The sequence below is a fragment of the Triticum dicoccoides genome, chromosome 2B (assembly GCF_002162155.2).
Source record: "Triticum dicoccoides isolate Atlit2015 ecotype Zavitan chromosome 2B, WEW_v2.0, whole genome shotgun sequence".
NCBI classification, from domain to species: domain Eukaryota; kingdom Viridiplantae; phylum Streptophyta; class Magnoliopsida; order Poales; family Poaceae; genus Triticum; species Triticum dicoccoides.
The window spans coordinates 779939275-779950723 of record NC_041383.1 but is presented as its reverse complement, the minus strand read 5'-3'; positions in this window follow the sequence as shown (position 1 = coordinate 779950723).

Sequence of the window (11449 nt, the reverse complement as noted above, 5' to 3'; positions counted from 1 at the left end):
CGCTCAACTAGTGAGCATGTGCTCAGACTGTCTGGGTACTTCAATCGCTTGAATCAAGTGGGAGTTAATCTTCCAGATAAGATAGTGATTGACAGAATTCTCTAGTCACCATCACTAAGTTACTAGAACTTCGTGATGAACTATAGTATGCAAGAGATAACGAAAACGATTCCCGAGCTCTTCGTGATGTTGAAATCGACGAAGGTAGAAATCAAGAAAGAGCATCAAGTGTTGATTGACAAGACCACTAGTTTCAAGAGAAGGGCAAATGGAAAGAAAGGGAACTTCAAGTGGAAAGACAAGCAAGTTGTCACTCATGCGAAGAAGCCCAAAGCTGGACCATAGCCTGAAACTGAGTGTTTACACTGCAAAGGGAATGGTCACTGGAAGCGGAAATGCCCTAAATATTTGGTGGATAAGAAGGATGGCAAAGTGAACAAGAGTATATTTGATATACAGATTATTGATATGAGCCTTACTAGTGTTTATAGTAGCCCCTGAGTATTTGATACTTGTTCGGTTGCTAATATTAGTAACTCGAAACAGGAGTTACAGAATAAACAAAGACTAGATGAGGGTGAAGTGACGATGAGTGTTGGAAGTAGTTCCAAGATTGATATGATCATCATCGCACACTCCCTATACTTTCGGGATTAGTGTTAAACCTAAATAAATGTTATTTGGCATTTGCGTTGAGCATGAATATGATTTGATCATGTTTATTGCGATACGGTTATTCATTTAAAGTTAGAGAATAAATTGTTTTCTGTTTACATGAATAAGACCTTCGATGGTCATACACCCAATGAACATAGTTTACTGGATCTCGATCGTAGTGATACACATATTCATAATATTGATGCCAAAAGATGCAAAGTTAATAATGATAGTGCAACTTATTTGTGGCATTGCCGTTTGGGTCATATCGGTGTAAAGCGCATGAAGAAACTCCATAAAGATGGATTTTTGGAATCACTTGGTTATGAATCATTTGATGTTTGCGAACCGTGCCTTTGGGGCAAGATGACTAAAACTCCGTTCTCCGGAATAATGGAACGAGCTACTAACTTGTTGGAAATAATACATACCGATGTATGCGATCCAATGAGTATTGATGCTCGTGGCAAGTATCGTTATTTTCTGACCTTCACAAGATGATTTGAGCAGATATGGGTATATCTTCTTGATTAAACATAAGTCTGAAATAGTTGAAAGGTTCAAAGAATTTCAGAGTGAAGTGGAAAAAATCATCGTAACAAGAAAATAAAGTTTCTGCGATCTGATCGCGGAGACGAATATTTGAGTTACGAGTTTGGTCTTCAATTAAAACAATGTGGAATAGTTTCACAGCTCACGCCACCTGGAACACCACAACGTTATGGTGTGTCCGAACGTCGTAACCGCACTTTATTGGATATGGTGCGATCTATGATGTCTCTTACAGATTTACCAATATTGTTTTGGGGTTATGCATTAGAGACAGCTGCATTCACATTAAAAGGGCACCATCTAAATCCGTTGAGACGACAACATATGAACTGTGGTTTAGCAAGAAAACCAAGTTGTCGTTTCTTAAAGTTTGAGGCTGCGATGCTTATGTGAAAAAGTTTCATCCTGATAAGCTCGAACCCAAATCGGAGAAGTGTGTCTTCATAGAATACCCAAAGGAAATTGTTGGGTACACCTTCTATCACATATCCGAAGGCAATGATATTCGTTGCTAAAAATGGATCCTTTCTAGAGAAGGAGTTTCTCTCGAAATAAGTGAGTGGGAGGAAAGTAGAACTTGATGAGGTAACAATACCTGTTCCCTTATTGGAAAGTAGTCCATCACAAGAATCGGTTCCTGTGACAACTACACCAATTAGTGAGGAAGCTAATGATATTGATCATAAAACTTCAGATCAAGTTTCTACTGAACCTCGTAGGTCTACCAGAGTAAGATCCGCACCAGAGTGGTACGTTAATCATGTTCTGGAAGTCATGTTACTAGACCATGATAAACCTACGAACTATGAGGAAGCGATGATGAGCCCAGATTCCGCAAAATGGCTTGAGGCCATAAAATCTGAGATATGATCCATGTATGAGAACAAAGTATGGACTTTGATTGACTTGCTCGATGATCAGAAAGCCATGTTAAATGAATGGATCTTCAAGAGGAAAGACGGACACTGATAGTAGTGTTACTATCTACTAAGCTCGACTTGTTGCGAAAGGTTTTCAACAAGTTCAAAGTGTTGAATACGATGAGATTTTCTCACTCGTATCGATGCTTAAGTCTGTCTGAATCATGTTAGCAATTGCCACATTTCATGAAATCTGGCAAATGGATGTCAAAACTGCATTCCTTAATGGATTTATTAAAGAAGAGTTGTATATGATGCAACCAAGAGGTTTTGTCAATCCTAAAGGTGCTAACAAAATGTGCAAACTCCAGCGATCCATCTATGGACTGGTGCAAGCATCTCGGAGTTGGAATATACGCTTTGATAAGTTGATCAAAGCATATAGTTTTATATGGACTTACGATGAAGCCTGTATTTACAATAAAGTGAGTGGGAGCACTACAGCCTTTCTGATTAGTATATGTGAGTGACATATTGTCGATCAGAAATGATGTAGAATTTTTCTGCAAAGCATAAAGGAGTGTTTGAAGGAGTTCTTTAAAAAGAAAAGACCTCAGTAAAGCTACTTACATATTGAGCATCAAGATCTATTGAGATAGATCAAGACGCTTGATAAGATTTTCAATGAGTACATACCTTGGCAAGATTTTGAAATAGTTCAAAATGGAACAGTCAAAGAAAGAGTTCTTGCCTGTGTTGCAAAGGTGTGAAATTGAGTAAAACTCAAAACCCGACCACGGCAGAAAATAGAAAAGAGAATGAAAGTCATTCCCTATGCCTCAGTCATAGGTTCTATAAAGTATGCTATGTTATGTACCAGACCTATTGTATACCTTGCTCTGAATTTGGCAAGGGAGTACAATAGTGATCTAGGAGTAGATCACTGGCATTGGTCAAGAATATCCTTAGTAAGAACTAAGGAGATGTTTCTCGATTATGGAGGTGATAAAAGAGTTCGTTGTAAAAGTTACATCGGTGCAAACTTTTACACTAATCCAGATGACTCTAAGTCTCAATCTGGATACATATTGAAAGTGGGAGAAATTAGCTAGAGTAGCTCCGTGCAGAGCATTGTGGACATAGAATATTTGCAAAATACATACGGATCTGAATATGACAGACCCATTGACTAAACTTCTCTCACAAGCAAAACATGACCATACCTTAGTACTCTTTGGGTGTTAATCACATAGCAATGTGAACTAGATTATTGACTCTAGTAAACCCTTTGGGTGTTGATCACGTGATGACGTGAAATATGGGTTTTAATCACATACAGATGTGAATATTGGTGTTAAATCACATGGCGATGTGAACTAGATTATTGACTCTAGTGCAAGTGGGAGACTGAAGGAAATATGCCCTAGAGGCAATAATAAAGTTATTATTTATTTCCTTATTTCATGATAAATGTTTATTATTCATGCTAGAATTGTATTAACCGGAAACATAATACATGTGTGAATACATAGACAAACATAGTGTTACTAGTATGCCTCTACTTGACTAGCTTGTTGATCAAAAGATGGTTATGTTTCCTAACCATAGACATTTGTTGTCATTTGATTAATGGGATCACATCATTAGGAGAATGACGTGATTGACATGACCCATTCCGTTAGCCTAGCACTTGATCGTTTAGTATGCTGCTATTGCTTTCTTCATGACTTATACAAAGTTCCTACAACTATAAGATTGTGCAACTCCCGTTTACCGGAAGAACACTTTGTGTGCTACCAGACGTCACAACGTAACTGGGTGATTATAAAGGTGCTCTACAGGTGTTTCCGAAGGTACATGTTGGGTTGACATAATTCAAGAATAGGATTTGTCACTCCGATTGTCGGAGAGGTATCTCTGGGCCCCCTCGGTAATACTCATCACCTAAGCCTTGCAAGCATGTAACTAATGAGTTAGTTATGAGATGACGTATTACGGAACAAGTAAAGAGACTTGCCGGTAACGAGATTGAACTAGGTATTGGATACCGACGATCAAATCTCGGGCAAGTAACATACCGATGACAAAGGGAACAAAGTATGTTGTTATGCGGTTTGACCGATAAAGATCTTCGTAGAATATGTAGGAACCAATATGGGCATCTAGGTCCCGCTATTGGTTATTGACCGAGAATGGTTTTAGGTCATGTCTACATAGTTCTCGAACCCGTAGGGTCCGCACGCTTAACGTTTCGATGACAGTTTTATTATGAGTTTATAAGTTTTGATGTACCGAAGTTTGTTCGGAGTCCCGGATGTGATCACGGACATGACGAGGAGTCTCGGAATGGTCGAGACATAAAGATTGATATATTGGACGACTATATTCGGACACCGGAAAGGTTCCGGGAGTTTTCGGAGAAAACCGGAGTGCCGGGGGGGGGGTTACCGGAACCCCCCGGGAGAGTTAATGGGCCACATGGGCCTAGGTGGGAAGAGAGAGGGGCGGCCAGGGTGGGCCGCGTGCCCCCTCGCCCTCTAGTCCGAATTGGACTAGGAGAGGGGGCGGCGCCCCCCTTTCCTTCCCCCCTCTCCCCCTTCCTTCCCCCTCCTAGTAGGAGTAGGAAAGGAGGAATCCTACTCCTACTAGGAGGAGGATTCCTCCTCCCTTGGCCCGCCCCAAGGGGCCGGCCGGCCTCCCCCCTCCCTCCTTTATATACGGTGGCAGGGGGCACCCCATAGACACACAAGTTGATCTACGGATCGTTCCTTAGCCGTGTGCGGTGCCCCCTTCCACCATATTCCACCTCGGTCATATCGTCGCGGAGTTTAGACGAAGCCTTGCGCCGGTAGAACATCATCATCGCCACCACGCCGTCGTGCTGACGGAACTCATCTCCGGAGCCTTTGCTGGATCGGAGGGCCGGAGATCGTCATCGAGCTGAACGTGTGCTGAACTCGGAGGCTCCGTACGTTCGGTGCTTGGATCGGTCGGATCGTGAAGACGTACGACTACATCAACCGCGTTGTGCTAACGCTTCCGCTTACGGTCTACGAGGGTACGTGGACGAACACGCTCCCCTATCGTTGCTATATCATCACCATGATCTTGCGTGTGCGTAGGAAATATTTTGAAATTACTACGTTCCCCAACAATTCCAACAAATGGCTTGAAGCCATGAAATCCGAGATAGGATCCATGTATGAAAACAAAGTATGGACTTTGACAGACTTGCCCGATGATCGGCGAGCGATAGAAAATAAATGGATTTTTAAGAATAAGACGGACGCGGATGGTAATGTTACCATTTATAAAGCTCGACTTGTCGCTAAGGGTTATCGACAAGTTCAAGGGATTGACTACGACGAGACATTCTCTCCCGTAGCGAAGCTAAAGTCCATCCGAATCATGTTAGCAATTGCCGCATACTATGATTATGAGATATGACAGATGGACGTCAAAACGGCCTTCCTTAACGGACATCTTAAGGAAGAGCTGTATATGATGCAGCCGGAAGGTTTTGTCGATCCTAAGGACGCTAACAAAGTATGCAAGCTCCAGCGATCCATTTATGGGCTGGTGCAAGCATCTCGGAGTTGGAACATTCGCTTTGATGAGATGATCAAAGCATTTGGGTTTATGCAGACTTATGGAGAAGCCTGCGTTTACAAGAAAGTGAGTGGGAGCTCTGTAGCATTTCTCATATTATATGTAGATGACATACTCTTGATGGGAAATAATATAGAACTTCTTGTCAACATTAAGGCCTACTTGAATAAGTGTTTTTCAATGAAGGACCTTGGAGAAGCTGCTTATATATTAGGCATCAAGATCTATAGAGATAGATCGAGACGCCTCATAGGTCTTTCACAAAGCACATACCTTGATAAGATTTTGAAGAGGTTCAAAATGGATCAGTCCAAGAAAGGGTTCTTGCCTATGTTACAAGGTGTGAGATTGAGCTCGGCTCAGTCACCGACCACGGCAAAAGATAAAGAAGAGATGAGTGTCATCCCCTATGCTTCAGCCATAGGATCTATTATGTATGTCATGCTGTGTACCAGACCTGATGTAAACCTTGCCGTGAGTTTGGTAGCAAGATACCAAAGTAATCCCGGCAAGGAACACTGGACAGCGGTCAAGAATATCCTGAAGTACCTGAAAAGGACAAAGGACATATTTCTCGTTTATGGAGGAGACGAAGAGCTCGTCGTAAAGGGTTACGTCGACGCTAGCTTCGACTCAGATCTGGATGACTCTAAGTCACAAACCGGATACGTGTATATGTTGAATGGTGGAGCAGTAAGCTGGTGCAGCTGCAAGCAGAGCGTCATGGCGGGATCTACGTGTGAAGCGGAGTACATGGCAGCCTCGGAGGCAGCACATGAAGCGATTTGGGTGAAGGAGTTCATCACCGACCTAGGAGTCATACCCAATGTGTCGGGGCCGATCAAACTCTTCTGTGACAACATTGGAGCTATTGCCCTAGCCAAGGAGCCCAGGTTTCACAAGAAGACCAGGCACATCAAGCGTCGTTTCAACTCCATCCGTGAAAATGTTCAAGATGGAGACATAGATATTTGCAAAGTACATACGGATCTGAATGTCGCAGATCCGTTGACTAAACCTCTCTCGCGAGCAGAACATGATCAACACCAGAACTCTATGGGTGTTCGATTCATCACAATGTAACTAGATTGGTGACTCTAGTGCAAGTGGGAGACTGTTGGAAATATGCCCTAGAGGCAATAATAAAAGTATTATTATATTTCATTGTTCATGATAATTGTATTTTATTCATGCTATAACTGTATTATCCGGAAATCGTAATACACGTGTGAATACATAGACCACAATATGTCCCTAGTGAGCCTCTAGTTGACTAGCTCGTTGTGATCAACAGATAGTCGTGGTTTCCTGGCTATGGACATTGGATTTCGTTGATAACGGGATCATCATTAGGAGAATGATGTGATGGACAAGACCCAGTCCTAAGCATAGCATAAAGATCGTGTAGTTCGTTTGCTAGAGCTTTTCCAATGTCAAGTATCTCTTCCTTCGACCATGAGATCGTGTAACTCCCGGATACCGTAGGAGTGCTTTGGGTGTATCAAACGTCACAACGTAACTGGGTGACTATAAAGGTGCACTACAGGTATCTCCGAAAGTGTCTGTTGGGTTGACATGGATCGAGACTGGGATTTGTCATTCCGTATGACAGAGAGGTATCTCTGGGCCCACTCGGTAATGCATCATCATATTGAGCTCAAGGTGACCAAGGTGTTGGCCACGGGATCATGCATTACGGTACGAGTAAAGTGACTTGCCGGTAACGAGACTGAACAAGGTATTGGGATACCGACGATCGAGTCTCGGGCAAGTAACGTACCGATTGACAAAGGGAATTGTATACGGGGTTTGATCGAATCCTCGACATCGTGGTTCAATCGATGAAATCATCGAGGAGCATGTGGGAGCCAACATGGGTATCCAGATCCCGCTGTTGGTTATTGCCCGAGAGTCGTCTCGGTCATGTCTGCATGTCTCCCGAACCCGTAGGGTCTACACACTTAAGGTTCGGTGACGCTAGGGTTGTATGAATATGAGTATGCAGCATACCGAATGTTGTTCGGAGTCCCGGATGAGATCCCGGACGTCACGGGGAGTTTCGAAATGGTCCGGAGGTAAAGAATAATATATAGGAAGTGGTATTTCGGCCATCGGGAAAGTTTCGGGGTCACCCAGTAATGTACCGGGACCACCGGAAGGGTCCCGGGGGTCCACCGGGTGGGGCCACCCATCCCGGAGGGCCCCATGGGCTGACGTGGGAGGGAAGCCAGCCCATAGTGGGCTGGTGCGCCCCCCTAGGCCCACCCCCTGCGCCTAGGGTTGAAACCCTAGGATGGGGTGGGGGGGCGCACCACATGCCTTGGGGGGCACTCCTTCCCCCTTGGCCGCCGCCCCCTGGGAGATCCAATCTCCCAGGGCCGGCGCCCCCCCGGGGGCCTATATAAAGGAGGGCAGGGGGGAGGGCAGCCGCACCCTTGTGCTTGGCGCCTCCCTCCCCCTGCTACACCTCGTCCTCCTCCCGTAGTTGCTTGGCGAAGCCCTGCTGGAGTTCTGCTGCATCCACCACCACACCGTCGTGCTGCTGAATCATCATCAACCTCTCCTTCCCCCTTGCTGGATCAAGAAGGAGGAGACGTCTCCCGTCCCGTACGTGTGTTGAATGCGGAGGTGATGTCCGTTCAGCACTTGGACATCGGTGATCTGAATCACGACGAGTACGACTCCATCATCACCATCCCCTTGCAAGCTTCCGCACGCGATCTACAAGTGGTATGTAGATGCAAACTCACTCCCTTGACTCATTGCTTAGATGAACTCATAGATGGATCTTGGTGAAACCGTAGAAAAAAATTTGATTTTCTGCAAAGTTCCCCAACAACACCCACTCACAAAACGTATAAAGGGTAGTATAGACTTTTCACAAATTGTACCCCAACAACACCCCCTCGCAAAACGTATAAAGGGTAGTATAGACTTTTCACAAATTGTACTCAGTTTTCACGTACATGATGTAGGTTCGTATAATACGCAGCGAACAGACCTCCCACATGGCTCAGCCCATTTAAGTTTTTTGGTTTTAATCATCAAAAAATGGATGTCCTCGGCTGGATTCGAACTACTACCGTCATGGACTATGTGTGGCCTCACAAACCATCCAGGCTAGCATATCTAATTTGCCTACCAACCTTGTTTCCCTCTTCTTGTTCCAGAAACATAACGCCAAGAAAAAACACTGCACCTTCACTCCCTGGTTTATGTTTCTTTCTTTTTTTTGCACGGTTTTCGTTAGGGTTTCTAGTTTTCCTGTTTTGTTCTAAAATACTAATATTTGTTTTTTAAAAATTGTACATAAATTTCAGAAAAAATGTTCATGCCTTTCAAACTTGCTCAAAATGTCAAAACACGAACAGTTTTTTTATAAAAGAACAAAATTTTAAACATGATTTTTTTTTAAAATCAGTAACAATTTGGAATTCCAGAAAAATATGAACAAAATTTGAATTCTGAAAAAATTAAATTTATGAGAAATAGAAACAATAAACAGAATAAATGAAAAGTCAGGGAAGACAAAAAGAATGAACAAGAGAGAAGATAAAAAAGAAAATGAAAAATCACGGTTCATGACCTCCGAGAACGTCCCAAAACCGGAAAATAGCTGGGAAGCCGAGGTTCCCAAAACCGAGAAAACCTTTTTGCAAATTTCCTTAGTGAGGTTTTTTTGAAAATTTTCAAATCCATGAATATTGTGTAAAAACTTTTTCAAATCCGTGATTTAGAAACAAAGTTCGTCAATTTTATAAAGAAGTTCAACAATTTTCAAAAACAAATCGCTAATTTGCGAAATAGTTCATAAATTTGTGAAGAAAACTGATCAATTTTGGAAAAAAAATCACTGATTTGGAAGAAAAATTCAAGAATTTGAAATTTTGTCGTCATTTTCGAAAAAAAATTACGAATTATAAAAACTTCACGCATTAAGAAACAAAAAAGAACAGGAAAATAGCAAACAGAAAATGTTGCGCTTTTCCAGTATTCTATTTTAAGTGTTAAAAAATATGCATAACACCTGACCTCCGGTTGCCTAGTTGGTTAGTGCGGCTGTGCTTATTCGAATCCTGCAGCACGTATGATTTTTTTTGCGGTTTCATAAACAAAAGGCTGAATGGGCCAGCCCAGCGCGGCAGGGTGTGCACGTCGTTCATGTATAGCGTATACGTGTTTCTAAAAAAATCAGCATATACGTGAAGAGTTTATAAAATATGACTATCATGCCCTTACTTATGAAGAGGTATCGGCTAATCTGAGTCATCCTTGTGTTTAGAGGGGTGTATCGAAGCAGAATTGTTGTTTTTGATGCTCTGCTCTGTTTCAAATATCAGTTGTTTAACAGCAATCACATAAATTAGTAGATTCAGGAAGGAGGAAGGGGCGCGCCCCCAATCTGACACCGCCCGGCTCCTGCTCAAGAGGCGCCACCGGGTGGCGCCCCAACCCCTAGTGTTGTCTAAGGTGCGCGAGTGGCAGCAGCGGAGGCATAAGGATCTCCGGCCCGGTTGCACGAGGACTGAGCGGTGCGAGACGCGGCTGTTGCAGCCCAGCGTGCATGATGGGCCATGTTGTTGGAACACAAGCTGAAAACGTAAGGAGACACACAGACGCAGGAGAGATTCTTTTTGTGCCGACGGCGGATCGTTCCTTAATATCCGCTGGTTGAATCATATAGTTTCCCATTCATTATTTAGCTAACGATATTTGTAAATTCCAAACGATCTGCATGCCACCAATTTTTTACCGTGTGAGCCTCTCATAATTCCTTTTTCGGTATATGTAATTTCCAAACGTTCGGATTGCTGTAGCTATCGAGGAAAAAAAGAGCACACTAACGATATTTGTAAATTCCAAACGATCTGCATGCCACCAATTTTTTACCGTGTGAGCCTCTCATAATTCCTTTTTCGGTATATGTAATTTCCAAACGTTCGGATTGCTGTAGCTATCGAGGAAAAAAAGAGCACACTAGGAATTGAACCCACGACCTGCTGGTCGAGATGCAGGTGCGCTACCACCAGGGCTATGCTTGTTTTCGTGAATCTAATTTAGGTTAGCTCAATTTTATACTCTATTTGTGAGCGGGGAAAAGAGAGGGGGCAGACCCATATGGACGTACTGATTTTTGGAAGGATTGCTGCATTATGTTTGTACCTGTTGATGAGTAATTCTAGAGAAATGATTTTTTTTCTTCATGTAGAATTCGAATTCCGGTAGTGTCAAGAAGCGTCTTACGTTATGGGACAGAGGGAGTACAACGTAAATAACATGGTAATGTAGACTCCCAGACATGATAACTTAGGTACAAACAGTACGATAACTTTGATCCGTCATTTTTTTGTTGAAAACATACTCTGATAATTTTTTGTGTAAATATCATGATAATATAGGCTCCCAGTCCTGATAACTTAGGAACAAACAACATGATAACTTTGACCCGTGTTTATTTTAAAATATACCATTGATATTTTCTCGTGTAAATAACATGATAATATACGCTCTCGAACATGATAATTTAGATACAAACACCACAATAACTTTGACCCATGTCAAAAAGTTGTTTGGAAACATACTCCGGTAACATCTGTATAAATACATGGTAATATAGGTTCCCAGACCTGATAATTTAGGTGCAAACACCACAATAATTTTGACCCATGAAAAAAAAATTGTTGAAAACATACTCTCATAACTTTTTAGGGTAAATAGCATGATAATATAAGCTCTCGATCCTGATAACTTAGGTATAAACATCATGATAA